Source organism: Pieris napi, chromosome 5 (assembly GCF_905475465.1).
Source record: "Pieris napi chromosome 5, ilPieNapi1.2, whole genome shotgun sequence".
Classification (NCBI taxonomy): domain Eukaryota; kingdom Metazoa; phylum Arthropoda; class Insecta; order Lepidoptera; family Pieridae; genus Pieris; species Pieris napi.
In genome coordinates, this window is record NC_062238.1 from 2,966,292 (window position 1) to 2,983,664 (window position 17,373).

Consider the following 17,373-nt stretch of genomic DNA (forward strand, 5'->3'; position numbering starts at 1 on the left):
ACACCTTTAATAGGTGGGCCCATGATCTGGCTATGCCAAGGGCGGGTTTAAGAACAGTGGAGGCGATTCGCCCATTTTTACGGGAATGGGTGAATCGTCCGGGTGGGGCTGTGTCCTTTCGGATGGCGCAGATGCTGTCCGGGCATGGGTGCTTCGGACGGTTTCTGCACAAGGTGGCGGGACGGGAAATCCATCCCATCTGCCACCATTGTGGCGCACCGGAGGACACGGCGGAGCACACCCTGGCTGAATGTGCCACTTGGTCGAGGCAACGCCACGACCTAGTGTCGGTCATCGGGACGGACCTCTCGCTACCGAGCGTTGTTGCAGCAATGCTTGGTAGCCAAGAGGCATGGCGAGCGGTAGCTTTCTTCTGTGAGCGCGTTTTGCTGCAGAAGGAGGCTGCTGAGCGTCAGCGGGAGGTGTGTGGCGATGGCCGGAGGGGTTGTGCTCGGCGAGGGCGTGGCGTGGGCGCGGGGGCTAGACGCGAAGAGCGTACGCCCAACAGCGTTCAGCTGCGCCGTCGTTGAGCCCTTATGCGGACATATTCGCCTGAATTCCCTGGGTTGAATGCCTTGTGCGACCCCCGGGGAATTCAATGCGGTGCCAGATGTCATTCATTCAGAATGGATGTGTCTGGCACTGCAGGTGATATGGAGGGCCTAGGAGGAATTTTTAGTGGGTCGGGTTTCTCCCCTCTGGTTAGCAGAGGGATAAGAGATAACCATCCCCACAGTCCCCGCGGTAGCGACTGCATACGCCCGCGGGCCTGCAATTGTGCATTTTAACCTCCTTCATAAAAAAAAAAAAAAAAAAGGTTAGGTTAGTATATGAATATTTGGTAGCCGAGTTTCCGAGGCTTGAATAAACAATTATTATTTAGATCGGAGCTGTCCAAAAAAACAAATATTATTTAGATGGGTTAGGTTAGGTTAGGTTAGGTTAGTATATGAATAATTGTTCGCCAAAGGCGACCAGGACGCCGAGAAGCCGTGGCTTGAATAAACAATTATTATTTAGAACGGAGATGTCCAAAAAAACAAATACTATTTAGATGGGTTAGGTTAGGTTAGTATATGAATATTTGGTCGTCGAGTTTCCGAGGCTTGAATAAACAATTATTATTTAGATCGGAGCTGTCCAAAAAAACAAATATTATTTAGATGGGTTAGGTTAGGTTAGTATATGAATATTTGGTCGCCGAGTTTCCGAGGCTTGAATAAACAATTATTATTTAGATCGGAGCTGTCCAAAAAAACAAATATTATTTAGATGGGTTAGGTTAGGTTAGGTTAGGTTAGGTTAGGTTAGGTTAGGTTAGTATATGAATATTTGGTCGCCGAGTTTCCGAGGCTTGAATAAACAATTATTATTTAGATCGGAGCTGTCCAAAAAAACAAATATTATTTAGATGGGTTAGGTTAGGTTAGGTTAGGTTAGGTTAGTATATGAATATTTGTTCGCCAAAGGCGACCAGGACGCCGAGAAGCCATGGCTTGAATAAACAATTATTATTTAGAACGGAGCTGTCCAAAAAAACAAATATTATTTAGATGGGTTAGGTTAGGTTAGTAAATGAATATTTGGTCGCCAAGTTTCCGAGGCTTGAATAAACAATTATTATTTAGATCGGAGCTGTCCAAAAAAACTAATATTATTTAGATGGGTTAGGTTAGGAAAGGTTAGGTTAGTATATGAATATTTGGTCGTCGAGTTTCCGAGGCTTGAATAAACAATTATTATTTAGATCGGAGCTGTCCAAAAAAACAAATATTATTTAGATGGGTTAGGTTAGGTTAGTATATGAATATTTGGTCGCCGAGTTTCTTAGGCTTGAATAAACAATTATTATTTAGATCGGAGCTGTCCAAAAAAACACATATTATTTAGATGGGTTAGGTTAGGTTAGATTAGGTTAGGTTAGGTTAGTATATGAATATTTGGTCGCCGAGTTTCCGAGGCTTGAATAAACAATTATTATTTAGATCGGAGCTGTCCAAAAAAACAAATATTATTTAGATGGGTTAGGTTAGGTTAGGTTAGGTTAGGTTAGGTTAGGTTAGTATATGAATATTTGGTCGTCGAGTTTCCGAGGCTTGAATAAACAATTATTATTTAGATGGGAGCTGTCCAAAAAAACAAATATTATTTAGATGGGTTAGGTTAGGTTAGTATATGAATATTTGGTCGCCGAGTTTCTTAGGCTTGAATAAACAATTATTATTTAGATCGGAGCTGTCCAAAAAAACACATATTATTTAGATGGGTTAATTTAGGTTAGGTTAGGTTAGGTTAGGTTAGTATATGAATATTTGGTCGCCGAGAAGCCGTGGCTTGAATAAACAATTATTATTTAGAACGGAGCTGTCCAAAAAAACAAATATTATTTAGATGGGTTAGGTTAGGTTAGTATATGAATATTTGGTCGCCGAGTTTCCGAGGCTTGAATAAACAATTATTATTTAGATCGGAGCTGTCCAAAAAAACTAATATTATTTAGATGGGTTAGGTTAGGTTAGTATATGAATATTTGGTCGCCGAGTTTCCGAGGCTTGAATAAATAATTATTATTTAGATTGGAGCTGTCCAAAAAAACAAATATTATTTAGATGGGTTAGGTTAGGAAAGGTAAGGTTAGTATATGAATATTTGGTCGCCGAGTTTCCGAGGCTTGAATAAACAATTATTATTTAGATCGGAGCTGTCCAAAAAAACAAATATTATTTAGATGGGTTAGGTTAGGAAAGGTAAGGTTAGTATATGAATATTTGGTCGCCGAGTTTCCGAGGCTTGAATAATCAATTATTATTAAGATCGGAGCTGTCCAAAAAAACAAATATTATTTAGATGGGTTAGGTTAGGTTAGGTTAGGTTAGTATATGAATATTTGGTCGTCGAGTTTCCGAGGCTTGAATAAACAATTATTATTTAGATCGGAGCTGTCCAAAAAAACAAATATTATTTAGATGGGTTAGGTTAGGTTAGTATATGAATATTTGGTCGCCGAGTTTCTTAGGCTTGAATAAACAATTATTATTTAGATCGGAGCTGTCCAAAAAAACACATATTATTTAGATGGGTTAGGTTAGGTTAGGTTAGGTTAGGTTAGGTTAGTATATGAATATTTGGTCGCCGAGTTTCCGAGGCTTGAATAAACAATTATTATTTAGATCGGAGCTGTCCAAAAAAACAAATATTATTTAGATGGGTTAGGTTAGGTTAGGTTAGGTTAGGTTAGGTTAGGTTAGTATATGAATATTTGGTCGTCGAGTTTCCGAGGCTTGAATAAACAATTATTATTTAGATCGGAGCTGTCCAAAAAAACAAATATTATTTAGATGGGTTAGGTTAGGTTAGTATATGAATATTTGGTCGCCGAGTTTCTTAGGCTTGAATAAACAATAATTATTTAGATCGGAGCTGTCCAAAAAAACACATATTATTTAGATGGGTTAATTTAGGTTAGGTTAGGTTAGGTTAGGTTAGTATATGAATATTTGGTCGCCTTCAGCGACCAGGACGCCGAGAAGCCGTGGCTTGAATAAACAATTATTATTTAGAACGGAGCTGTCCAAAAAAACAAATATTATTTAGATGGGTTAGGTTAGGTTAGTATATGAATATTTGGTCGCCGAGTTTCCGAGGCTTGAATAAACAATTATTATTTAGATCGGAGCTGTCCAAAAAAACTAATATTATTTAGATGGGTTAGGTTAGGTTAGTATATGAATATTTGGTCGCCGAGTTTCCGAGGCTTGAATAAATAATTATTATTTAGATCGGAGCTGTCCAAAAAAACAAATATTATTTAGATGGGTTAGGTTAGGAAAGGTAAGGTTAGTATATGAATATTTGGTCGCCGAGTTTCCGAGGCTTGAATAAACAATTATTATTTAGATCGGAGCTGTCCAAAAAAACAAATATTATTTAGATGGGTTAGGTTAGGTTAGGTTAGGTTAGTATATGAATATTTAGTCGCCGAGTTTCCGAGGCTTGAATAAATAATTATTATTTAGATCGGAGCTGTCCAAAAAAACAAATATTATTTAGATGGGTTAGGTTAGGAAAGGTTAGGTTAGTATATGAATATTTGGTCGCCGAGTTTCCGAGGCTTGAATAAACAATTATTATTTAGATCGGAGCTGTCCAAAAAAACAAATATTATTTAGATGGGTTAGGTTAGGTTAGGTTAGTATATGAATATTTGGTCGCCTTCAGCGACCAGGACGCCGAGAAGCCGTGGCTTGAATAAACAATTATTATTTAGAACGGAGCTGTCCAAAAAAACAAATATTATTTAGATGGGTTAGGTTAGGTTAGTATATGAATATTTGGTCGCCGAGTTTCCGAGGCTTGAATAAACAATTATTATTTAGATCGGAGCTGTCCAAAAAAACAAATATTATTTAGATGGGTTAGGTTAGGTTAGTTTAGTATATGAATATTTGGTCGCCTTCGCCGACCAGGACGCCGAGAAGCCGAGGCTTGAATAAACAGTTATTATTTAGATCGGAGCTGTCCAAAAAAACAAATATTATTAAGATGGGTTAGGTAAGGTTAGGTTAGGTTAGTATATTAATATTTGGTCGCCGAGTTTCCGAGGCTTGAATAAACAATTATTATTTAGAACGGAGCTGTTCAAAAAAACAAACATTATTTAGTTGGTTTAGGTTAGGTTAGGTTAGGTTAGTATATGAATATTTGTTCGCCAAAGGCAACCAGGACGCCGAGAAGCCGTGGCTTGAATAAACAATTATTATTTAGAACGGAGCTGTCCAAAAAAACAAATATTATTTAGATGGGTTAGGTTAGGTTAGTATATGAATATTTGGTCGCCGAGATTCCGAGGCTTGAATAAACAATTATTGATGCTATCAGGTTCGATGTGGAGTTCCACAGGGGTCTGTTCTTGGGCCCCTTTTGTGGAACATTGGATTTGATGCAGTCCTTCGAGGTAGACTGATGCCAGGAGTAGGTTTAATATGTTATGCGGATGATACACTTGTGACGGCCAAGGGATGTAATTATCAGGAGGCGAGTTTGTTAGTTACTGCTGGAGTGGAAGAAGTAGTGACTCGTATAAGACAACTTGGTCTTCGAGTCGCTCTACAAAAATCAGATGTCATATGTTTTGCTAGGAGGTCACCACCTAGAGGCGCTGAGATAATAGTGGATGGTGTTCATATGGCATTAAAGTCGACGTTGAAATACCTCGGGTTGGTTCTTGACGCCCGATGGACTTTCAAGGCTCATTTTGCTGCCCTGGAACCCAAGCTTGATTCAACTGCAATGGCATTGGGTCGTATGATGCCAAATATCGGTGGGCCAGGCGGGGGCTGTAGGCTCCTTTATGCTGGAGTGGTGCGTGCAAAGGCGCTTTATGGGTGTCCGATATGGGCAGATAAGTTGTCTTTTTACAACAAGGCTTTACTGAGACGGTCACAGCGTAAAGTTGCAATAAGAATTGCTAGGGCATACCGTACCGTATCCTGTGACGCGGCATGTGTCATAGCCGCCACTCCGCCTTGGCATTTGGAAGCTTTGGCTTTGGGTGAAATTTTTTGGAGACGAGCTGAAGCCAGGAGTGGTGGTTTTGACCCACCTCTGGAGGTAGTCAAGGTCTGGAAGGAGGAGTATCGCCGCCTAATTTTGCTAGAATGGAGGGATGAGTTAAGTGAATGTCGGTTTGGTTTACAAACCGTTGATCTTATTCGTCCCTTCTTGAAACACTGGGTGGACCGACGGTGGGGATCGCTTTCCTATCGGCTCGTTCAGGTTCTCTCTGGGCATGGATGCTTTGGGAGTTACCTGCATCGAATCGTTGGGAGAGAGGCGACACCTGCTTGTCATCATTGTGACTGTAGAGAGGATACGGTGAGGCACACTGTTGAGGAGTGTCCGGCTTGGGACGGCTTTCGCTCGGTCCTTGCTGATAGCATTGTTGGCAATCTGTCGCTTCCACTAATTATCCAAAGAATGGTGGAAGCTGACAATGACGGCCCATGGAATGCCTTCAAGGCTTTTTGTGAGGCCGTCATGACTGAGAAAGAGAATGCGGAGCGTCAGCGCGAAAACAATTCTGATGCTCCGCCGGTAAGAAAACGACGACTGGGGCAGCGACGCCGTGCTTTCGCACGTCTGCCCTAAGTTAAGATGCTGATGATTTGTTCGTGGGAGGAGTCACGTTGATATTGTGGCATTCGCGTTTGGCGGGGGTAAGGATAGGGCACAGCTGTTACCTGCCTTCGCCCTTTGGCGAGCCGAAGGCATCCGTCAGGTTTTAGTGGGTAGGTGTGTAAATATTATGTCTGAGTCCCACATAATCCCTGTTGGAGTAAAATTCAGCAGGGATATGCGTAAAAGCATTTCCTGACGTTAAAAAAAAAAAAAAAAAAGGTTAGTATATGAATATTAATAATACGCCGAGAAGCCGAGGCTTGATTAAACAATTATTATTAAGATCGGAGCTGTCCAAAAAAACATATATTATTTAGATGGGTTAGGTTAGGTTAGTATATGAATATTTGGTCGCCGAGTTTCCGAGGCTTGAATAAACAATTATTATTTAGATCGGAACTATATAAAAAAACAAATATTATTTAGATGGGTTAGGTTAGGTTAGGTTTGGTTAGTATATGAATATTTGGTCGCCAAAGGCGACCAGGACGCCGAGAAGCCGTGGCTTGAATAAACAATTATTATTTAGAACGGAGCTGTTCAAAAAAACAAACATTATTTAGATGGGTTAGGTTAGGTTAGTATATGAATATTTGGTCGCCGAGAAGCCGAGGCTTGATTAAACAATTATTATTAAGATCGGAGCTGTCCAAAAAAACAATTATTATTTAGATGGGTTAGGTTAGGTTAGTATATGAATATTTGGTCGCCGAGAAGCCGAGGCTTGATTAAACAATTATTATTTAGATCGGAGCTGTCTAAAAAAACAAATATTATTTAGATGGGTTAGGTAAGTTAGGTTAAGTTAGGTTATTATATGAATATTTGGTCGCCAAAGGCAACCAGGTCGCCGAGTTTCCGAGGCTTGAATAAACAATTATTATTTAGATCGGAGCTGTCCAAAAAAACAAATATTATTTAGATGGGTTAGGTTAGGAAAGGTTAGGTTAGTATATGAATATTTGGCCGAGAAGCCGAGGCTTGAATAAACAATTATTATTTAGATCGGAGCTGTCTAAAAAAACTAATATTATTTAGATGGGTTAGGTTAGGTTAGGTTAGGTTAGTATATGAATATTTGGTCGCCAAAGGCGACCAGGACGCCGAGAAGCCGAGGCTTGAATAAACAAATATTATTTAGATGGGTTAGGTTAGGTTAGGTTAGGTTAGGTTAGGTTAGGTTCCTAGCTGTTACCCGCCCTTGTCCCATAGCGAACAGTGGGCCCTGGTGGTTTTAGTGGGTATGAGGTCTTGGCTTTATGACCTTGACCCCCACACTCCCGCGCCATTTAACAATTTGCCCAGGCGCGGGCGCCCGTAATCGGGTTTCCCCAGGATACAAAAAAAGGTTAGGTTAGGATAGTATATGAATATTTGGTCGCCAAAGGCGACCAGGACGCCGAGAAGCCGTGGCTTGAATAAACAATTATTATTTAGAACGGAGCTGTTCAAAAAAACAAGTATTATTTATATGGGTTAGGTAAGGTTAGGTTTGGTTAGTATATGAATATTTGGTCGCCAAAGGCGACCAGGACGCCGAGAAACCGTGGCTTGAATAAACAATTATTATTTAGAACGGAGCTGTTCAAAAAAACAAACATTATTTAGATGGGTTAGGTTAGGTTAGTATATGAATATTTGGTCGCCGAGAAGCCGAGGCTTGATTAAACAATTATTATTAAGATCGGAGCTGTCCAAAAAAACTAATATTATTTAGATGGGTTAGGTTAGGTTAGTATATGAATATTTGGTCGCCGAGAAGCCGAGGCTTGATTAAACAATTATTATTAAGATCGGAGCTGTCCAAAAAAACAAATATTATTTAGATGGGTTAGGTTAGGTTAGGTTAGGTTAGTATATGAATATTTGGTCGCCAAAGGCGACCAGGACGCCGAGAAGCCGTGGCTTGAATAAACAATTATTATTTAGAACGGAGCTGTTCAAAAAAACAAACATTATTTAGATGGGTTAGGTTAGGTTAGTATATGAATATTTGGTCGCCGAGAAGCCGAGGCTTGATTAAACAATTATTATTAAGATCGGAGCTGTCCAAAAAAACTAATATTATTTAGATGGGTTAGGTTAGGTTAGTATATGAATATTTGGTCGCCGAGAAGCCGAGGCTTGATTAAACAATTATTATTAAGATCGGAGCTGTCCAAAAAAACAAATATTATTCAGATGGGTTAGGTTAGGTTAGGTTAGGTTAGTATATGAATATTTGGTCGCCAAAGGCGACCAGGACGCCGAGAAGCCGAGGCTTGAATAAACAATTATTATTTAGATCGGAGCTGTCCAAAAAAACAAATATTATTTAGATGGGTTAGGTTAGGTTAGTATATGAATATTTGGTCGCCGAGTTTCCGAGGCTTGAATGAACAATTATTATTTAGATCGGAGCTGTCCAAAAAAACAAATATTATTTAGATGGGTTAGGTTAGGTTAGTATATGAATATTTGGTCGCCGAGTTTCCGAGGCTTGAATGAACAATTATTATTTAGATCGGAGCTGTCCAAAAAAACAAATATTATTTAGATGGGTTAGGTTAGGTTAGGTTAGGTTAGTATATGAATATTTGCCGGTGCCGAGCGTTTCCAGGGACATTTTTGGCGACCATCCAGTTGACGCGCCTACGTCTGATGCTGGAAGGTTATCGGATTCCTCCGCGACATCTATGGTCAGCGCCAGATCACTGGATTGTACAGACCCTACATATCCTAGATTCTGGAGTTCTCGCAAACGAACCAGGAGTGGCGAAGACGATGGCGACAGTACAATCAGCGAGTCGTCTGTTCGGACCCCACTAAAAGTTGCTACAACAAGAAGAGGAAGAGGCCGCCCACCAAAAACCAGAGGGTACATGGGCTTGGCGCCTGCTAGGTCTGCTTATTTAAAGGCCAAGAAAACGGAAAAGGAAGCCCAGGCTGAGGAGGAGATCCTCGCTTCATTGACTGAGCCGAGTAAACCCGCACCAACACCAGCGGCAATGAATGCAGAAGGGGAAATTTTGACGGCAGATCTAGCGCAGAGGCGCATCGAAGCTAATCTGCAAATGGTAGAGAAAGTCGCGACTAAGTCAAAAAATCTTAAGGGTACATTTGTCCACGCCCTCAAATCCGTCGCTAAGTCGATTAAAGAGGACACAGAGGTACTCGCTCAGATGTCTGTTTCGGATGAGACGCGAGCTCTTCGAAGTGAAAACGAGCGGCTCCGAAACTTTCTGGAGGCGCTCCAAAAAGAGATGGGAGAGTTGCGAGAGCTAATAAAGCAACGCCCTACAGAACCGGTACCAACACCGGACTTAGAGGACCTTGAGGCAAGGCTCATGAGCCGCCTTGTAGATAGGATCAATGCTAGAATAGAAAGCATAGAACCAAGACTCAACCCGGAGCCTCGCATACGACCACCTCTCTCCGCTGACAAGTATAAGCCGGAGGCTGTGGCAACAACGTCGGGGTCCTCCAAGGTTAGAAAGACGACAGCAGCGCCCACTTCGAATACAGCGGCAACTCAACCGGAGGACGGCGTGAAAAAGAAGAAAAAGAAGAAGAAACCTAAGAGAAGGCAAGAGAATGTGCCTACAGGGACAACTGTCCCTAATGCTGCCCCTCTGTCACCACCGTGCCCACTGCCAGAGCTCCCCTCTACTAATGAAACGTGGAATAAGGTGGTAAAGAAAGGATTGCGCCGGAAGAAGAATGAAGGTGCTCAACAACTTCCAGCACAACCTAAGAGACAGGCAATGGCAACAGCTGCACAACTGAAGCTCCGTACGCCCAGTTCCGCAGCAGTTGTTTTAACGCTTCCGCCGGATGCCGAAGAGAAAGGCCTTACATACGTAGCAGTCCTAAAAGAGGCGAAGACAAAACTAAATCTGGCTGAGCTTGGTATAGAAGCGGTCCGGTTCAGACGAGCTGTCACGGGGGCCACCATCATTCAGGTCCCCGGGACAGGTGGTGAGGAGAAGGCGGATATTCTGGCGTCTAGATTAAAGGAGGTCTATGGTGACGGAAGAGTCCGGGTTTCCAGACCTGTTAAATCAACTGAGTTGATGATCTCGGGGCTGGATGAAACAGTCACCCCAGAAGAGGTCAAACAAGCCATTTGCTCTAAGGTCAGCTGCTCGCCGGACAATGTGAAGGTCGGTAGCGTCCGTCAGAACAGGACTGGCCTTTTTGCGGCATGGGTCAGGTGCCCAGTGACGGCGGCCAGAAAGCTGACCGAAGGAAGGTTATTAGTGGGGTGGGCTTCTGCCCGAGTTGTTCTCTTGAGGGCCCGAGAACTGAGATGTTTCCGCTGCTTTCAGGGCGGTCATGTAGCAGCACGGTGTACTGCGGATATGGACCGCAGTCACCTTTGTTTTCGGTGTGGTCAATCTGACCACCGAGCAGGGAGTTGCTCTGCAAATCCGCAATGCGTTCTGTGTGCTGCGGCTGGCCAAAGAGCAAACCATCTACTGGGGGGTAACGCGTGTTCGGCCCCCAGCAAAAAGATGCCCAGAAGGACGTGGACCGCGAACAAAACGGCCACTGGTGCCCCACCGATCAGGGACACAGAGCAAATGGAGATAACACCTGGTTCATAGATGGCCCTCCAAATCCTACAGGCGAACATCAACCACTGCGCCAAAGCTCAGGATCTTTTACTCCAGAGCATGGCGCAGTGGTTAATCAATATCACAATAGTATCGGAGCCGTATATGATCCCCCAGAGGGAAAACTGGTTTGGCGACCGCAACGGTTTAGTTGCGATTGCCGTTTCGTTGCCTGAAGGCTTGCCTCAAGCCTCGCTAAAAGGAAATGGCTGCGTCGCTGTTAAACTAGAAAAAGTCGTTGTAATTGGAGCTTATTTTTCGCCGAACCGGAGTATTACAGAGTTCGAGGCCTTTCTGGCAGAAATGGGCTCCCTGGTGGAATGGGCTCGACCATTAAATGTTATTGTTGCAGGGGATCTCAACGCGAAGTCGTCTATGTGGAACTCTCCGGTAACCGAAGCCCGTGGCGATGCGGTGGTTGATTGGATCGCCACTCACAACTTGGTGATATTGAATCGAGGATCGGAACGCACATGCGTGCGAATGCAGGGCAGTTCTATCGTTGATGTAACTTTTGCATCCCCGGAACTAGCAAATCGCGTCTCCAACTGGCGTGTACTTACAGAGGTTGAAACGCTTTCGGACCATAGGTACATTCGGTGCCTGGTGAGTCCCCATCAACAGCTATCACCAGCAACTGGTAGATCAAATCAGCCTCCACCGGAAATAGGGCCAAAATGGTCCCGTAAAAAACTGGACTTTGACTCCCTGTCTTTGGCATCTTTGACAGAGGCGTGGTGCCCTAAGCCAAATACTATCTTAGCAGATAGAGAGGTGCAATGGTTCGGAGAGGCTTTGCGACGTATTAGCGACGCTGCAATGCCAAGGATCCGCCCTATTCCGCCCCGCCGACAAGTGTACTGGTGGTCGCCTGAACTCACCCAGCTACGGACGGCTTGTGTAGTTGCCCGACGTCGCTACACCCGATTACGTCGAAGACGCCTTGCTCCACACGATCCGGAAGAAGAAAGAAGGTGCTACGGCGAATACCAAGCAGCAAAATTAACTTTGCGCATTGCAATTGGAGAGGCCAAAGAGAAAGCTTGGGAAGATCTTTTACAAACTTTAGAGCTAGACCCATGGGGGCGGCCATATAGGCTAGTGATGACCAAGCTGCGCCCCTGGCTTCCGCCACTCACTACCACTCTAGAACCGGTGTTCCTGGATACGGTAGTCTCCGCACTATTCCCGGCTAACAGTTCGCATCCAACATCTCGCGACGACCTCCACTATGATGAGGAAGTCCCAGAAGTGACGCCTGAGGAACTCTCTGTTGCAGTACTTAAGCTTCAGAGCAAAAAGACAGCCCCCGGACCAGATGGTGTTCACGGGAAGGTCTGGGTCCATGTCCTCAATAACGGGCTGGAAGAGAGGTTTCGGGAGTTGCTAACCCATATTTTAAAGAACGGCCACTTTCCGAGTAGCTGGAAGACGGGAAAACTTGTATTATTAAAGAAAGAGGGTAAATCACCTGAGTCCCCATCGGCCTATAGGCCAATTGTTTTATTAAATGAAGCAGGCAAGCTATTCGAGCGAGTGCTAGCATCCCGCATAGTAAAACACCTTGCAACGGACGGGCCGGATTTGGCCGATACCCAATTCGGTTTCCGGCGCGCCCGGTCTACCATCGACGCCGTTGCAAGGCTAAGAGACGTTTGCGAGGAGACACTCGCGCAAGGAGGGGTGGTGCTGGCGGTGTCACTAGACATAGCAAACGCTTTTAACACCATTCCCTGGAATACCATTATAGACGGCTTAATCTTCCATGACGTGCCAGTATACCTCCGGCGCATGATAAGATCATACCTTTCGGCCCGTACCGTCATCTACCCGGGTCGGGGAGGTTGGAAGGAACACAGGGTTGCGTGTGGTGTTCCACAAGGGTCTGTTCTAGGCCCACTCCTATGGAATATCGGATATAACTGCGTCCTTCGTGGCTCACATCTGCAAGGCGTCAGCCTAATATGTTATGCCGACGACACACTTATCACTGCAAAAGGTCGTACATACAGAGAAGCTTGCATCCTCGCAACGGCGGGGGTGGCACAGGTTGTGGCGCAAATAAGGCGCATTGGCCTCCAAGTCGCCCTCGAGAAATCTGGGGCGGTCTGTTTCCACGGTCCAAGACGAGCTCCTCCTGACGGTACACAATTGGTCGTATGTGGTGTGCCCATAAGAGTAAGCCCCACTTTAAAGTATCTCGGGCTAGTCCTCGATTCTCGATGGACTTTTAAGGATCACTTCTCGGCACTTGCCCCGAAGCTCGCTACCACGGCTATGGCACTCTGCCGGTTAATGCCAAATCTTGGTGGGCCGAGTGCGGGGTGTCGCCGGTTATTTGCAGGTGTGGTCCGGGCGAAGGTCCTCTACGGATGCCCCATTTGGGCCGATTGTCTATTCGCTCAAAACAGGGCGATTCTAAGACAGTCGCAACGGGCGATGGCCATAAGGGTGGCAAGGGCGTACCGCACCGTCTCTTGCGAGGCAGCGTGTGTTATTGCAGGAACTGCCCCCTGGCACCTCGAAGCGGCTGCCCTAGCCAAGATCTATTGGCATAGGGCAGATAGTAGAAGTAGGGGTTTCGACCCCCTTCCTGAGCACATAAACATCTGGAGACGGGAAGCCCAAGTGACCGTCCTTCAGAAATGGATGGATGAGTTACAAGATCACAGGGCAGGAGTCTGGACAATTACATCTATACGTCCAGTGCTCAACTTGTGGGTAAATAGAAGATGGGGGGCACTCTCGTACCGACTCGTTCAGGTCCTCACAGGCCATGGATGTTTCGGTGGATACCTTCACAGGGTTGCCAGGAGGGAGGCATCCCCCATTTGTCACGAGTGTGGTTTCGCAGACGACACAGCGCAACACACTTTAGAGGTTTGTCCGGCGTGGAGCTCTCAACGTAGCCTATTAACCGCCACCTTCGGTTTGGACCTGTCGCTTCCAGTTATAGTGAAAGCTATGATGGAGGCTGACAGTGACGGTCCGTGGAACACTTTCAAAGCGTTCTGTGAGGCCGTCATTACACTTAAAGAGAATGCGGAGAGGGTTCGGGAGTGTAACCCAGACGCCGACCCTCAACGCAAAAAAAGGCCTGGAAGGAGACGTCGCGATTACGCACGTACTCCACTGGGACCTTAGGACAGTATTTGGGCAACGCAGAAGTTGTGCTCACCAGCAGACTTATGACGGAGGCACGGATTAAGGGAAACTGTTACCGTGCCTACCGTCCATAGTAACCAGATGGGGCTGTTGGGTTTTAGTGGGTAGTGTCCATTGCACCATACGGACTGACTCCCACACTCCCTGCGCCACTTTTAAATCGTTGCCCCGGCGCGGGGGTCAGTAAATTGATTTCCCAACAATAAAAAAAAAAAAAAAAAAGTATATGAATATTTGGTCGCCGAGTTTCCGAGGCTTGAATGAACAATTATTATTTAGATCGGAGCTGTCCAAAAAAACAAATATTATTTAGATGGGTTAGGTTAGGTTAGGTTAGGTTAGTATATGAATATTTGGTCGCCAAAGGCGACCAGGACGCCGAGAAGCCGAGGCTTGAATAAACAATTATTATTTAGATCGGAGCTGTCCAAAAAAACAAATATTATTTAGATGGGTTAGGTTAGGTTAGTATATGAATATTTGGTCGCCGAGTTTCCGAGGCTTGAATGAACAATTATTATTTAGATCGGAGCTGTCCAAAAAAACAAATATTATTTAGATGGGTTAGGTTAGGTTAGGTTAGGTTAGTATATGAATATTTGGTCGCCAAAGGCGACCAGGACGCCGAGAAGCCGAGGCTTGAATAAACAATTATTATTTAGATCGGAGCTGTCCAAAAAAACAAATATTATTTAGATGGGTTAGGTTAGGTTAGTATATGAATATTTGGTCGCCGAGTTTCCGAGGCTTGAATGAACAATTATTATTTAGATCGGAGCTGTCCAAAAAAACAAATATTATTTAGATGGGTTAGGTTAGGTTAGGTTAGGTTAGTATATGAATATTTGGTCGCCAAAGGTGACCGGGACGTCGAGAAGCCGAGGCTTGAATAAAAAATTATTATTAAGATCGGAGCTGTCCAAAAAAACAAATATTATTTAGATGGGTTAGGTTAGGTTAGGTTAGAAATGAATATGTTTGGGGAAATTTATAATTTTTTTTACAGGTGGTTACAGCTCAGGTGGAGGCGGCGGCGGCGGCGGTGGTAACTTCAGTAATGCCTCAAGTGGTGGTAATCAACGGCGGTTCTAATCCAATCTCTTGTAAGTATTCTTAACCATTGCTATCTATATAGACAAATAAATAAGGTGACCAGATTATGCGTAGCTGTCGTTTTTAGGATTTTTTTTACTAAAAATACAGGCGGTTACTTGTAATATCGTAAAATCTGAACAAGTCGATGAGACGTAACTAACGGATGTCTGTACGTTACATTTAAAAATTTGTAGTTTTTCTTGCACTTTGTATTTAGTGTCATAGTATAAAATATGTTAACCAAAATCGGTTATCCGGCGTATAATGTAATTAATAGCAAAGTTATAGAGTAGTATTATATCTAGGCTAAATCCAGCCGCAAATGGAATATTTACGATTGTCAGTGTTATTATTGGAGATTTTAACCAATGGGAAGAGACATTTACGTACACTGCCTAGATTAAAAAAACATTACTGCTTAATTTCTTCCTGTTTGTGTGTTAAGAAAAAATTTATAATTATGCACAGCGTATGTCACGTGGCCACTAGTCGCTGACAATTCACGAAATAAGCCGGTGATAACATATATTAATAATTATAGATAATTATAATTCATTTACATTTTATTAATATTCTGAACAGACAAGTTACACTTAAATCAACTGTCATGTCAACAACCTTGTTTTACTATACTTGGGTACAGTACTGTACTTCTGTACAGAAAAACGTTACGGCGTGTTACGTGACGTAATACTTGAACGCTCCCCAATCCAAACAGTGACAATCGCAAATGATGGGGCATAAGATTAAGTTATTTTCAGACATTCGTTAGTTGACTTTAGAAATAAATTAGATAGTAGCTAATTAAGTAGTAGGTTATTTTTTATAACTAGGAATATAACATTTATCGTTGATATCGGATGTTCTATATGCTAGGTGTTCAATTATTTATAAGAGATTTTTAATACTTAGGTACCAAGTTGCGCTTAGATGAGATTAGGCAGGAGGTTAGAGTAGGACAGCACTAGTGAGGGCCGAGAGGAAACCACTACATAGGTTAGGTTACACAATTACCCTATAAAGGTAATGTGAGGAATCCTATTTCTGATCACAGTTTTTACATTATATTCACAGAACACTGTCCAATTATTATTAAGTTTGACATGAAGTCGTTATTTTCTTTGTGAAAACTGTGCATATGTTCCTAGGTAGTAAGAAAATGATATTTATACACTTTTACATAGATACTCTGACATTCCAGATTGGTTCAACTTATTTTTTGATCTTAGCTTATGTACATCAAATAAATTTGTAATTGTTACGCGGTCATGTCAAATTTTATTTTTCGTTAAGGCTATGTATATTTCTAATTGTTTGGTGTTGTGTGCAATATTTAAATAATAAAAAAGTGAATTAAGCTTCGATAAAAAACCATTAAATTATTTCTATTTATAGACTTTTCATCAAATATTAAACCTTTAATATTTAGCAATTACTTAAATTTATTACATAAATCAAACAAGTATCACAGTAGTAGATTGATACTAGTCGATCTATGATATAATATACGTTCGAAAGAGGTTTCATTATAAATCTTAACAAATTGAAAAACGCGTTTTAATCCCGAATGTGGGTAGTACTTTTATATTGGTAAAGTATCCTCCTACCCTGCAATCAATTAGTTTAAAATCTTATCTAGACTTAGAATCCTAAACATTTTGAATATGGAATATTTAACTATTCAATCTTGAAACTTGGCCTTACCGAAATTAGCAGGTCATCAATCTTACCGAATTTAGTCCTGTTTGAGACAAGTGACTGACACCGGCCCAACTTAAATGCCCCTAAATACTCCTCGGACACCCTAAACGGTCCCAAGAGCCGAGGCTCGCAGCTCCAATCATATATAAAACTGTTTATATGACTGCTTCTCGAACGCTCAACTATAGGAATATTTAAATCATAAAATTAATAAATTGCTTTAAAAAGTACACTGCAAAATGTACAGAAAATTATAACAGTATTTATATTGAATAGTATTACCAATTTCCGAAATTGAAATTCCGTACCAAGAGAATTAAATATATTTTACAATAATTTATTGAATTATATAAGGGGCATGAATATTTTATTAGTCTAATTTTCGGATCATTCAGATCGGTCCACGAACGGAGAAGTTATTCTTTAACATACACAAAACATTGAAAAAAATGTCTAATTGATAACCTTTTTACGTTTTTTTTTTCAGTTAAAAACTTTAAGATGGCAACACTAAATATCTATATTTGTAGTGTAGATTATTAATTTAAATATAAGCCAGTATACTATATTAGAGCTAGAGATTATACTAACATTTTTAGGGCAAGCGTTTGATTTTTGTGCCCATAAACCCGACACAAAA

At 42.4% G+C, this 17,373-nt stretch overlaps 1 long non-coding RNA gene across 1 annotated transcript; it reads left to right on the plus strand.

The window, feature by feature from the left end:
* Positions 1-14,942: 14,942 nt before the first annotated feature.
* Positions 14,943-16,237, plus strand: LOC125049916. Its single transcript, XR_007117069.1, has 2 exons — positions 14,943-15,040; positions 15,945-16,237. It is a non-coding gene; the product is annotated as an uncharacterized LOC125049916 (long non-coding RNA).
* The last annotated feature ends 1,136 nt before the right edge of the window (positions 16,238-17,373 follow it).